Raw genomic sequence first — 14,971 nt, 5'->3', positions numbered from 1 at the left:
TTGGATCACTGCTCTGGTCGCTGGTGCTGGGTGCTGTGAGCTCCCTTCCCTGGGTCTCTGGTGCTTGCTGGCAATTGCGCTGGTGGTGGGGATGGGGAGACTGTGGATGGTGGCTCTAGTTTTCCCACTGGTTCACGACCTCTTTGTTGGTCGCTGCAGTCCTTCCTTCATTGCTAATAATTTTTTTTATTTTAAAATATTATAAAATAATGGTCTATGAGTAATAGCTCTGCAAAAAGTTGTGTATAGGCCTGGGGAGATGGCTGAATGGTTAAGAAACTTGCCTTCAAAGCCAAAGGACTCAGGTTCTATTCCCCAGGATCCATGTAAGACAGATGTACAAGATAGCATGTGTCTGGAATTTTATTTTTTCAAGGTAGGGTCTCACTCTAGACCAGGCTGACCTGGAATTCACTATGTTATCTCAAGGTGGCCTTGAACTCATGGCAATCCTCCTACCTCTGCCTCCCAATTGTTGGGATTAAAGGCATATGCCACCACATCCAGCCACGTGTCTAGAATTTGTTTGCAGTGGCTAGAGGCCTTGGTGTGCCCATTCTCTCTTACTCTTCCTATCTGCCTCTCTCTCTCTGTCTCTCAAATAAATAAATTTTTAAAAAATCATTTAAAAAAGTTGTGTTTATATGAAATAGTGCATACATTTAAGTGTATATAGGCATTTAAGATTTTTCTCTCTTTAAGGATCATTAAGAGAGTTATTACTTTTTATAATGAAGGGTTTTTTATTTTTCTTTTTTAATATTTTATTTTTACTGATTTATTTATTTGACAGAGAAAGAGTGAGAGAATGATAGAGAGAGAGAAAGAGTGAGAGAATGAGTGCACCAGGGCCTCCAGCCCCTGCAAATGAATTCCAGATGTGTGTGCCCCCTTGTGCATCTGGCTAATGTGGCTCCTTAGGAATTGAACCTGGGTCCTTTGGCTTTGCAGGCAAACACCTTAACTACTAAGCCATCCCTCCAGCTCACTTATTACTTTTTAAATGAATGTTGGAGTTTTAATTTTATTTGTGTTAACCTGAGTCTTGAAAGTAGATTAGTGGCAGCTGAGGTGAGGTGAGGTGAGGTGAGGTGATGTAGTAGCCAGAGGCTATGACCAGCCCTGTCTGGCATCTCTAATTCCTTGAATTTCAGAAATTCTGGAAGATATGAATAGAATCCATAGTCAATCTGTCACCTTGTAGGATAGGCAGTCACTAAGAGACATTCATGAATAAGTGATGAGGGGGAATAATGACAAAGCTACACAGGAAGTAAGTGATGAAGGAGAATGATGACAAAGATACACAGGAATACCTTGTGTAGGCTATTGCTCTTTCCCCACAGTGATTCAATGATCAGTTTATTCCTTAGACAGTTGTGATTATTATACTGCTTATAATGAAATGCCCTTTAGGGCTTCCCTTTCATCATAGGATGATGAAAGTAAACAAACAGGTCCATGTGTTGGGTTGGTCAGGTTGGATTGTATAGATTGTCACCAACAGCTTTGTACAGTCACAGAAACCAACACTTGTCACTCCTCTTCCTTTGCATAGATTACCCAAGATTATGTCCTGTAATGGGTTTCTAAGGTTTATTTAGCTGAAGTGTCATTTATATCCTTTAATATAAAATTTGCTACTTGAATAGATATTTTTGTGTTCTCTTAGCAATTACTATAGTGTTGTGCAACCAATAGATCCTCCTGGTCTAATAATCTTTTTTTAATTTTTTTTAAATTTATTTGAGAGTGACAGACACAGAGAGAAAGACAGATAGAGAGAGAGAGAATGGGCACGCCAGGGCTTCCAGCCTCTGCAAACGAACTCCAGACGCGTGCACCCCCTTGTGCATCTGGCTAACGTGGGACCTGGGGAACCGAGCCTCGAACCGGGGTCCTTAGGCTTCACAGGCAAGCGCTTAACTGCTAAACCATCTCTCCAGCCCCTGGTCTAATAATCTTTAGGTCAAGATGACTAATGCTTAAATTGGACCTTGTGCTAACCTGTGTATTCAGTAGACTATCACTGACTTTAACATATGTCAGGTAAAAATCAAAGCTATTTATATAAAACTGTTGGTATATATTTTATGCACACACATATTGATGGTGACAACCATAAGACTCTGGTGAAAATATTTGTACAATAGTCACATGGGTGGTTTTATATTTATTTATTTATCTGACACACAGAGAGATTGAGAGTGATCATGGGCATTCTAGGGCCTCTTGCTACTGCAAACAAACTCCAGACACATGTGCCATGTTGTGCATCCTGGCTTTATGTGAGTACTGGGTACTTGAACTCAGGCCAGCAGGCTTTGAAAGCTAGCATCTTTAACTGTTGAGCCATCTCCCCAGCCTACAAGGGTAATTTTAATGTACCTTAAGCTTTCAAGATGTAGGTAGTGATTCCCAGGACAAGAAAATGTAGTTATTGATTTATTGGTGATGAAAACTGCAGGGGAGGCTGGGCCTTCTCAAGTTAGTATTAGGGGAGTAAGGGAGAGCAGGCACAGGGGCAAATGTCCCTTAAGTAAAGTCAGTTCTCTCCATATGTGTTCACATATCTTTTGTGTGCCAGCAGTGCAGTATTTGCTAGAGTTTGTGATCAAGACAGAAAACCAAGTTGTTGGCCCTCACGGAGCCCATGATCTTGTACGTGTGGTAGTGAGTGCCTGGGCGACTGAAGCACATGGGCAGCTGGCCTCATGGGGACAGGGAGGAACAAACAGTATGGAGAGAAAGTAATATTTAAGCTAGGATACAGATTTACAATCTCATGAAAATAAAATAAAAGATCTGAGGCAATCGTTGGAAACTGAATGAAAGCATAAATCCAGAGGATTAGACCTCGTATAAATAAACGGTGAGGTTTTCCTGTACTTTGGTCACTTTGCTATGTGTTTTACATCAGTTAGCCACTTACTCTTCACAAAATGCTCTGCAGAATGTCTGTTTATTCATATTTTATAGGTGAGGAAGCAGGCTGAGAGGCTGAGTAATTCAACACTCAAGTAACAGCTAGGACTGTAAGCAAATCTGCCTACCTCCAGCTGTGGTCACGAGCAGTCTGCAGCCAGGGGAGACATCCAAAGGAATAAATGCCTTTGTTTCAAACCAGACTGTTGAGTTCAGACTTTTAAAGGGGAACATATGCAACTAAAAGGATGCCAAGTCTGAGGGATACAGAGAAGATGAACTTTAATGAGATCCTGACCTTAATCCTCCAAGAAAGGCTAGTAAACAGAATGAACTGATGATTATATAAAAGGCCAGACTTTAGGTGCCATTAGAATGTCAGTCCTCCAGAATGTAGCCCCATGAGGGCAAGGGTTGTTGACACTTTAAAATTTTATTTATTTATTTATTTATAAATATTTTATTTATGAGAGAGAGAGAGAGAGAGAGAGAGAGAGAGGGAGGGAGAGAATGAGTATGTCAGGGCCTTTAGCCACTGCAAACATATTCCAGATGCATGTGCCACTTCATGCATCTGGCTTACTTGGGTCTTGGGAAGTCAAACCTGAGTCATTTGGCTTTGCAGGCAAGTGCCTTAACTGCTAAGCCATCTCTCTAGCCCAACACTATTTTTTTATTTTTTTGAGACAGGGTATTAGTCTATCCCGACTGACCTGGAACTCATTTTTGGCTCAAGCTGGCCTCAAACCTATGACAATCCTCCTATCACAGCCTCTGGCATGCTAGGATTAAAGACATGTGCCACTACATCCAGCTCTTGTCACTTTGAATAGTGCTGAATTCAACCAGATGGTGCCTTGTGCGTAGACAGTGGGGGCTACAAGCTTGGTGTCAATGCTGCTCACAGCTTCAGCTATTTTCTCTTGATAGCCTCATGAACCAGGTCAAGAAATGTTATTGGAGACATCAACATTCCATTGTAGTTGGTAGAGGAGAGCATGGGCTCCTCATCTCTTCCTGAGGAGTTGGCAGTTATGGTCACTGAAGGCCAGGGAGGCATTTTCTTCAGTGGTGTAGCCATGTGCTCCGGTAAACTGGCTTCCCACCTGAACTTAATCGAGCAACTCTAATTAAACTCAGCAGGACAATACTCATCAAAGCTGAAGAGGAACTAGTTGGGAAGAAGAAGGCTTAAGTGGGAAGGAGAGAAGAAGTGGGGCAACATTGGGTAATGGGAGGTGATTATGATCAAAATACATTATATAAATTTATAAAATAAATAAAATAAAAACAAATGTCACAAGAGAACTCAAAGCAAAGAAATTTGCTTAACGCATTGATATAAAAATGAATGTATTCTTTAGATCTTTCCTAGGGGGAACTGTTGGTTAACCTTTTCAGATTTTTTTTTTTCATAATGAAATGTAAAAACTCCTGGGCATTTTATTGCTTGTACTGGAATTTAGAACTCAGCTTAAATGCAGGGTGAAGGACATTTGTAGGAAGTTAGCCTTTTCATTCTATAGTTGCTTATAAAGCACCATTGGTTGCAATGGAATTAAGAAAAGGCATGTTATAAAATGTAGGTGATGCACATTTTGACAAGATGTACCAGCCAATCACTGTATTGACTTGAGTAAGTGTATTATGCATGGTTCTCTAGAGGAATAGAAACAGTAGACCATATGTGTGTGTGTGTGTATGTATTTATGAACATATATATATATATATATATATGTTCATATGTATATATATATGTATATATGTATATATATATATACACACACATATATATGATTTCTTACTAGCCCAACAATGGCCATCTGCAAATTAGAAAGGTAGCTACTCAGTCCATGGACGGATGGCATAGCAGTCCCAATCTGATGCTGAAGGTGTCCCCAGAGTCACTACAATTGAGTCATGTCAGAAGGCTAATGTGAGCAGCAGCAACAGACACACTCAGGATGCAGCAGCCAAGGAAGGCAGGAGTACATGGCCTTTTCTATGGATCTCTTCATGTCTGGGCTGCCCAGTTGGAGGTGCTTTGAGGATGGGTCTGCTCTACACAGTTATTTTTGGAAATGCATTGGTAGGTACACCCAGTGACATGAAATTCTAGGTAATTCTCAATCCTGTCAATTTGACAATTTATACCAACCACCACAATAAGGAAGCAAAAACACCACAAGAGCCTGGTAGGTTAGTCTGAAACCAATATATATATTAGTATGTATATATATATGTGTGTGTGTGTGTGTGTGTGTGTGTGTGTATGTGTGATCAAATCTGTTTTGGCAGTACTTCATAATTTCATATAAAATATCTTTGGGATTTAGTTGTGTAAACTCATTAGGAACATGTTGTAGTAAGTTAGTAACTACGTGCTCAAAGTAGTTTTTTTTAAAGTTGTGGAGATAGATATCAAATCTAGGATCTTGTGCATGCTTGGCAACTGTTCTAACAATTACACACACACACACACACACACACACACACACACACACACACTTATATATATATACCCAGTCGTAACAGAAAGCCAGGAAATCATACCCATGGTATTGTGATTCTGTGTCCATGTCAAGGTGTTCTATTTTAAGAGGGACATTAACCCTAAATGTGAACCTATCCTTGCGGGTAGTTTGCTATAGCTTAGGACTCAGTCACATCTTGCCTGGTTGTGTCAAAGTTGGTTCAGTCTTCTTTAGACTATTGCCTTCTCCAACACATGTACTAAAATAGAGTTTACATACTTCCTGCACCTGCGTACACACATCTTCCCCCACTCCCAGAATCCCCCACCAGAGTGGTATCTTTCTCATAATTAATGAACTTGCCAGTCACCTGGTTATCACTTCAAGCCCACAGTTTCTGTTAATGCTTAGTCTTGCTGTTGGCTATTCTAATGGGTTTTAAGAAATGCAGAATGACATGTGTCTACCATCATCATTTCATACAGAGTAGCTTCACTCTGAAAACCTCTTTGTTTTGCCATTCATCCCCACCCCCCACCAAGTTCTGGCAAACACGGCTCTTTTTTTCTGTCTCCATAGTTTTGCTTTTTCCAGAATCAATCCACGTTTCACACTGTGGCCCACTCACTCTTTCCAACATCATAACCTCATTCACTTCCTTGGCTCTGTGCTGCTTGAGGTTGAGTTTAAATATAGGGCTGATTTGGCAGTGAATGAGGTATTCTGCTACTCTTCTGTTATGAGGAGACACTGTGTATGGGATTGCAATCAATAAACCATGAAACTAACCAACAACAGGATGAGCTTATGCGCAGCTGGCTTCTCTTCTGAGAATGGGGAGATTGGGGTGAGATGGATGGGGAGTAGCTGGACAAGAGGGGATCTTGGGAATGAGCCCCCCAGCAGGAGGAGCAAGTGTCAAGGCCCTGAAGAGGCCCAATCTGGGCAGGTTTGAGGATCAGAAAGAACCAGTAAGAGTGGTGGTAGGGCAGACATTTTATAGGACCAACTATAGGAGGGGGAAGGGAAAGGGACATTCATTAAAACTTCTTGTTACTGCTTTTAATTTTGAAGGTATTACAGCCAGATGAAAACAACTCGCCCAGTAGTAGCAGAATTGGGATCTCAGCTGTTGTGTCTAATTTCACAAATCTCCCACATTTATAGAATTTCCTTGATAAAAGAATTTAGGACATTTAGCTCTGCCGAGAAGTCTATGAGGTGTCTTATTTTAGTTTACTTTGTTATCTTAATTTTTAAATGTAGCCCAGGCTGGCCCATAACTCTTTAACCTCCATCCTTAGCCTCCTAAGTTCTGGAATCCATGTGTGTGATCAGCACATATTCATTGTTATTTATATAGTAGTTGCCTCTTTTTATATTTTGGATTTCATTCTGCTTTTGAGAGTACACTGTCAGGAGTCATGAACTTTGTTAATCTTCCATCTTTCACAGTACTTCAGGCAATTTAAGTATAAAACCATCATAGCAGTGTTTCAGTGACATGCAAGGAGTCACTTGTGGCCCTCAGGACATGGGAGCAATGGGAGCTTGGAAGACTGGCCACATAGGATCTTTGCGTTTGTTATCTAGCATTTGTTGTTGATGTCAAAGAGGAATGTGAAAAGGACAGAAGTCTTAACACTTTTAAGAGATATCCATGTTCAAAAAATTTCTATTTACAGTTTTAGATGAAACATTAAGGTCTAAGCTAAACTGAGACAGCTTACACACCTGGAAATTACTCAGATATGCTGGTCTGTACAAATATAAAGGCACATAGAAAAAATGACAGACCCCCTACCCTGCCTCCTCCATCACTGAGAGTGCATTGTGTAGTGGTAATGGCATTTTGCCTGTGAAGCCTAAGAACCCAGGTTTGATTCCCCAGGACCCACATAAGCCAGATGCACAAGGGGGCACATGTGTCTGGAGTTCATATGCAGTGGCTAGTGGCCCTGGTGTGCCCATTCCCTTTTTCTGTCTGTCTGTTTCTCTCTCATAAATAAAATATTAACAAAAAAGTCAGGTCAGGTCCTATGTGCATTGTTTCTAAAGAAAATCCTATGTTTATCATATATCTGAATTGGTAAATGTTCAATGAAATGCATACCAGAACAATAGTTAATATAGTACTTCAGTCTCAGTGGTTGGGACATACAATTTGTTCTTACATGAAACTATCTGCTTCTGTTTTGTTACAAAGAGCCCAGTGTTTCTTTGTGATAGTCCAGAATCATTCAGAGATGTTCTGTGTTATGTTTAATTATGGATGGTCAGTTTCTGCCTCAATGGAGGGAGCCAGGCTTCATGCTGAAGGATCCAGTTGGAGTAGGGAAAGGGAGAACAGAAATTTGAGCTGGGAAAATGAGCTGTGGAGAGACGAAACCAATCTGGGACAGTCACTGAATGTTTGGTAGCAAGCTTGCGGACCATGTAGAAATATAATTCAAAGAATCACAGTAAATGTTTGGCAGAGGAAAAAACAGCAGTAAAGATTAACAATAACAGCAACAAAAATCCACCGAAAAAAAATGAGTGAAGGTAATTGAGGGCCTCAGGGCCAAAGGGCAAAGAAGACAACTGCTCAAGCAGTGTGGACTCAAAGGAAAAACAGTAAGCCAAGCGCAAGAGGCCAATCTGGAGGACCAAATAGCTGTGGAAACAGGTTGGAATTGGTGCAGGAAGACTGAGAACAAAGCCCAGAGCAGGAAGGGGTGGGGGGTAGATTGAAGTCGTGTCAACAGAGAGGAAGTAATAGCAGCTAGATCAAAGCAGCCTTCATGATGGAATGGCAGAGCCAGGGATGAAAAATAAGAGAAGCTAGGTGTGTGACCAATTTGTGATTTCTTGTCTCTGAATTTGTTTTGTTCTCGGTAACGGATCTAGCAATGAAAGTGAAACATTTCGATGCCTCTGTTTAAAACTGTAATTCCCAGGAGTCAGCCTCAACTCTCAGATGGGTAGTGGATGCTTCAAAGTAGGTCTCTGCGTGCATTAGCCAGAGCTTATAACCGATCATGAATTTGCTTCTTTTTCTTTTTCCTGGCCTCTATCGAGGCCTTAGCATTTTGTCAGATGCTGTATCATCAGGCTGCAAAGTACAGCAGAAACAGACTGGCTTGATCTGAGTGCTATAGCCTTTTGTTACTTAAAGTACTCAGGCGAGGCATTATTAGTTAGTCAGATTGATCCGGAGTGTTCGGGGGTGGGGGAAGGGTGGGAGGGTGAGAAGTGGTTCGTGCTTTAGGGCTGATTGCTGCCAAAGAGTCCTCTCTTTTCTCAAGGTTGCCTTTTTTTTGTTGTCCTTTGGCTTTTTCTTCTGCAGTAATAACCACAAAGCATGCAATCTGCCGGTGTGTCTCACTTTATTGCCTTGCAGATTAGAAGTGCTCCCGCAGTCTTGTGAATAAATCACTTATGCCTTTGTATGACATTTACTGTTTTCAAATTCAACATAAGTTGATGCATGACAAGATAATTGACAAACCTGCACTATACTGGCAAATGACTGCAACAGATACTGGCATACTCCACTCTGTCTTTCTCAGGCCTCCTGTTGCCAATCACTGTGCTATTTTGATGGGAAGAGCCACAGACAACAATGTTAATCACCACTGCCACATCTAGGAATAAATGCAGGGAGATCCTGACACTTGCTCTTGAACAGGCCAAATACCAGAGAGGAAAGTAACTTGGCATCTTATTTAATAAGGGAAGAATGATCGTGGGGGACAGATGGGGTTTTATGTCAGTGTGAAAAGGGTTTCATGCTGTTTTGTGTAGCATTGGATTCCTATGGTTAGTGGTGACCAGGTGTGCTCTCCCTCTTATTTCCCCACATTCCCTTGTTCATTGAACTGTACACAGGGGTAACGCTGGTCCCTGTTCCCCAGTACAGACCTGGACTCTCCATCACCAGGAGCCATGGATGGAAGGTTATAGTCATGTGGGGACATGGAGGGAGGGCGCTAAAAACATGAAACATCCTTTAAAAATGCAACCTTGGCTTTTCCAACATTCTTATATTTCCTTGCTAAAGCAGGATAAACCATATTTCAATAAGCAGCTCTTGCATTCCCTGGGGAGGAGACTTGTTTTGTGAACAAAACACCACGATAGACTAATGCCTGCCTTGAAAGGACAGTATTTGGGTTATGACCTGGAAAGGCTAACAATGAATTGGTGAGCTGCTCTGCTTAAAAGAGTTCAGATGGTTTGATGAAGTGAAGCGGGTTAACAGAGGAGGGAAGGAGGGCTGAGAGGAGCGGTGGAGGGGGAGGGTCCCTGTGCTGGCTTCAGAGGAAGATGTGAGTGAAAACTAAATGGAAAGGTGGCCAAAATATGTTAAGGATTGGAGCAAAACTAATAAATCCTTTGGTATCTATCAGGTATTGTTCTAGAATAGCCTCCCATCTGCCCCTGTAAATAGCAAAATCCAAGGATGCCCAAGTCCCTTATTTAAAATAGTTTATTTTCAGGTAGGCTGTGCCCATCCTCCAGTATGCTTTAAATCCTCTCTGTCTGAGTTCTTGCTACCATGCAAATGCTATGTAAGTGCTGTTCTCCTGTACTGCTTAGGGAGTACTGACAAGAACGAACATTTTTGTGTTTAGTGCAATGTTTTTCAAATTCTTTTCCATACACAGTAGGTTTATTCCTCAGGTGTGGAATTGGTAGATGCAGAGGGCTGACTGTGTTTCATATTAAGTGATTGACAGAGGCATAATATAAACTGTTTTTTTACTGCTTGAAATTCTTAAGACAAAATCTGTTCTATCTATACCTTTGTGTCAGTGGCATTTAGAGGGGACAAAGAGACTGAGTGTGGTGCCCAGTACTGGTGAGTCTCTGTGCAAAAACAACATTGTGGAAAGATAGTCCAAAAACTTAATGAACTGATAGGGTACAGAAACTTGGAGCCATGTGTCACATGGAGAAAAAAAAAGCCTTGCATTTCCCTCAGAACACTGAATTTCCTGCAGCGAGAGATATGGTTGTTCTAGCCCATTTATTTAACTCAAAGGGAAGGTGACATCAGAGAATGACTTGGCTTTCCATTTTCCACCTTGCCTCACTCTATCACAGTTCATCTCACCTAAAACTTGCAAGTGATATTTAATTTTTGTGATTCTTCAAAGGTAGGTGAACGTGTGGGGTACATTAACAGTAAGTGAGGATTTTGCAGATGAAGCCCAGGTAGTCCATCACCTGAGTGGGATATGGATGTATCTGGGTATGGCTGATATATAGGAGAGGGAAACATGATTATATGTTAAACCATGCAGTCTCATGGCTGAGATATCCTTACAGAAGAGAGCCAGGCAAGGCCGACTCAGGAACCAGTCTTCAGAGGTGAGGTTAGAGAACATTGCAGAGTGTAGCGCCACATTCTTTTCATGGTTGCCCATGATTTTCTTTCTGAGTCTAAGGGAGAGAAAGCAATCTGGAAGTAAATGCATTATAAGTTCTAAAAGGTTCTAAGGAACAATGATGCTCACTGTCTGTGTAACTCAAAGAATGTAAGTATCAAGGCAGGGCACAATGGCTCATGCTTTAGTCCCAACACTGTACTGGAGAAGCTGAAGTAGGAGGACCACTGCAAGTTCAAGACCAGCCTCAGCTGCACAGTGAATTCCAAATAAACATGGGCTAGAGTGAGATACTTCCTTGAAGAAAAGAATGTAGCAAAGTCAGAAAAAGATAGTCTTACTGCATTCAACTGAGAAGTCCGCAGATCTCTGGTCCTTTGAGGGCTTTAGGGTACTAGGGAGGCACTGCCTGCAAGGGCAAAGCATTGTTATCACGAAACTCATGGGAACTCATTTGGTGCTAGGCCCCAACGGCAGCTTCTTATGTAACAGTTAATCTTCATCTAACAGCCCTCAGTGGTAAATACCATTATTTCCTTCTCAGGGTTTCTGCAGAACTCACACAATGAGGAAACAGCCAGTCAAGTCAAGAGTCTGAGCTCTTGATAACCATATTAATGCTTCCTTCTGGGTGTCACACCTGGTAGGACGTTTATTGTGACCAGCACTGAACAATGTGTTGTGGGAGGGGTTAGGGCAGTAACAGAGAGGTTATATTGAATGTCGTTCTGTAAACATGATTGGGCTTTATTTATTCTGTCATAAGTCTTAACAGAAGCTTCTCTCAAAGAACTGAGTACAGATGAAAAGATATAGGAATGTACAAAGATCATAGACAAATCAGACAAGGGGCTCTTGAATATTTCACATGAGTACTGTTCTCAGTCAGGGTTAAATAAGACCTTCAGAGAGTGGAAGAGGGGTGATGATGGTGGGGGCTACAAAGTGTGTTTCACTAGGAGATTGAAGGAAGGCTCATGCTATTCACTTACCACAGTGTACAGGGTTACATTTTTTCTGCAACCTCTAGATTACTCATAGACTCTTTTGCAATTCCTACATGACCAGGAGTTGCTATTTGTAAGTCGCAAGTACTTACTGCCTTTCACAGCCTTCTCTTGGACTTATTTTAACTTTTTGGCAGTGGGATAATGGGGATTGAACCCAGGACCTTGCTAGGCAAGCCCTTTACCACTGTGCTATATCCTCAGCTGTTTTTGAATTTTGAGACAGAGTCTTATTAGGTTTGCAAGGCTGGTTTTAAATTCACTACATAGCCCAGGCAGGCCTTGAACTTGCAATGCTTGCAGCCTTCTAAGCAGCTAGGACTACAGGTGTGAGCCTCACCTGTCCTTCCTGTTCAATCCTATGGAATTCAGCCCCATGGTGTGTCCTCTTCTGGCCTACTGCATATGAAAGCCCTTCTGAGAACAGACAAAGAAGTGCTGAACCTTCCCTTTTCTTTATGGTCAGCCTGAGCACATGTGAGAGATGTGTTACAGCATACTAAAACCCTGCTGCATGCCAGGAGGCAAGGCAGGCTGCTTCCCTGGCTTAAAGCAACCATCTTGTCACCTGTGTTCTTTGTGGTCTCCTCGAAGGAATTTGATGCTTGGAATTCAACACTTTCTGAGAAGCATTTGCTACTTTAGGACTCCTGAGGTCAGCAGATCCCTCCCTCCAGTCTCCAGGCATCATAATGTTTATATTTCCCCCATGTATCACCATGTCAGAGATCTTACAGTTTCTGTCCCACCTTGTAGAAGAATTATGGCTTCCCATTTAACAAAAAAAATTTGCAGGTCAAGAGAGGGAGAGAGAGAGAGAAGGAGGAGGGAGGAACAGGAGGAGGAGGAGGAGGAGGAAAAAAGGCACTGTAAACCAACTTCAGATGCATGCACCACCTTGTACATCCAGTACTTGGGTAATGGGGAATCAAACCCTGGTCATTAGTCTTTTCAGGCAAGTGCCTTAAATTCCGAGCAATCTCTCCAACCCTCTAAGCCTTCATTGACTAAGAAGCTGAAAATCTTTTCTTGGTTTCTTGGCCAGGAAAACCTGGTTCTTTCTTTCTGCAAGCTTTCTAATTTCCCTTTCTTCTAGCTTGAGGCTCTGGACAGCTGACTTTATTTTCCCGAGTGGAGTGTACTTCTTGTATATCTCCCTTCTTCTCTCCTCCCCTTCTTCACTCTTCCTCTAATGTCCCTTTTATCTTGCCCTCAATCTCACCAACATTCTAGTAGGATGTATTCTATTTTTGATCAATAACTATTTTAAGTCCTGGGCACTCCATTCTGAGCTTACTCATCTTCGAACTTTTTAAAAGGAAAGATAAAATGTATTTAGAATACTGCAAAGACAGTAGCAACAGAACAGTTTGCCCCTGGAGCCCTTAGTTTCACAGAATATATTTTTTTGTTTTACCAAAATTTATCTTCTTGCCCCCTATGCATTGCAAACAATTAACCCCAAATTTCTATTTGTCAATGAGATGGCTTCCCTGGGATTGTGACTTTAGGGCACCATACCTACTTTCAGATAAAACAATAATTAGTTCAAGTCTAATAAATGCTTGTTGCATGAAGTAATTAATTAAAGTTAGGTATGGCTTGTTAATGACACAAAAATAATGTTACATTATTGGGTAAAAATAAACCATGCAATTTATAAAAGTGGATGTATGAGCTAAGTTTCATTTTTAAAAGTTTACACATGCACAAAGAGAAAATCATAAGCATATGTATAAGTAAACTTGCTGGGACAAAATACTTGACAAAAATCATTTTAAGGCAGGAAGGATTTACAGTTCCAGATTATAATCCTTCATGACAGGGAAGGTGGGGTGGCAGGAGCTTATAGAGCTGGTTTCATTCAGCACAGTGAGAAAGTAGAGTGCTAAATATGGCTGCTCAGCCAGCTCTCTCCTTTTAAAAAATTATTTTATTTTTTCTAACTTATTTGAGAGAGAGAATGATAACGAGTGCGCCTTGGTCTCCAGCTGCTGCAAATGAACTCCAGATGCATGGGCCACCTGTGCATCTGGTTTATGTGGGTCCTGGGAAATTGAACCTGGATCCTTTGGCTTTGCAGGCAAACGACGTAACTGCTAAGCCATCTCTCCAACTCTCTCCTTTTTATGTAGCCCAGGACCCCAGCACATAGTTAAGGCAGGTTTCCCCAGCTCAATGAACCTAATTAAGAGAATCCTTCAAGGTATGCCTAAAGGCTAATTCAATCTACACAATCTTTAGCAGGTGACTTTAGGTCCTGTCAAGTTGGCAATCCTTATAAACCATCACAACATAAATACCCATTTTTTTTTTTTTTGATTACTGACATACTTTGTAAGGAAACACCATGTGTTGGTGTCATCCCTTCCCTTGTTCCTACCCCCATTCTGCTGGGGGCCCTCCTCAGTGGGGTTGCAGATATTCCCCAAGGGGCTGTGGGTTATGCATTGTGGGAGCAGCAGTCAGTCCTTGGGGGAGGCAATGCCTCTGGGCATGATGTCTAAACCTGTGGCTCTTACAATCTTTCTGCCCCCCCCGCTTCTGCAAAATTCCCTAAGCCATGGTTGGTGAGCTTTAAGTCAACTTCAGTGACGAGCTCTTATGAGCCTTTGGATCTGTGCTTTGGTGTGTTGAGAATCGTCAGTGTCTGTCCCCTTCCCCCTGACACTGATTGACAGGCTCACCATGGAAGCTACATTCTTGCTCATCTCCCCAATTCCTGTGGTTTCAGTTGGGGGTTTGGTTGAAGTGTGAAGAATAGTTTATCTCCTCGTGTCTTGCTACCTTCTGCAAAAGAAAAACAGATTCTCCAATGGACAGTGAAGTCAGCATAGGTTCAATGGGATGAATGTTATTTATTTAGGGAGAATTTCATGTATGTAATCCCTCTTTTAGCCAAAGATTAGTGGCAGCCATAGGATTCTGACCTGGTTCCCAATACCAGAGTGGATCTCTTAGCCAATTAATAAGCAATTGGTTACTCGCCAAGGCTGTGTGCCACTATTCCACTGGTATGTACTTCTTGTCAGGGTGCTTGCTTCTGAGTAGCTTAGACCTCTGGTGGCTTAGACCATTGCTGGCTACTTTTCCCCAGTAGCTCATGTAGTGCCTTCCAGCACTACATGGGCTGTCTGGGGTCTGGCTGTGTTTCTCATTCTATCCAGGTCTCTCCTTCTGTGATAGCAGCATA

This window comes from Jaculus jaculus, chromosome 1 (assembly GCF_020740685.1).
Source record: "Jaculus jaculus isolate mJacJac1 chromosome 1, mJacJac1.mat.Y.cur, whole genome shotgun sequence".
Lineage (NCBI taxonomy): Eukaryota > Metazoa > Chordata > Mammalia > Rodentia > Dipodidae > Jaculus > Jaculus jaculus.
The sequence above is the reverse complement of the archived record's forward strand: the minus strand, read 5'-3'. Positions refer to the sequence as shown.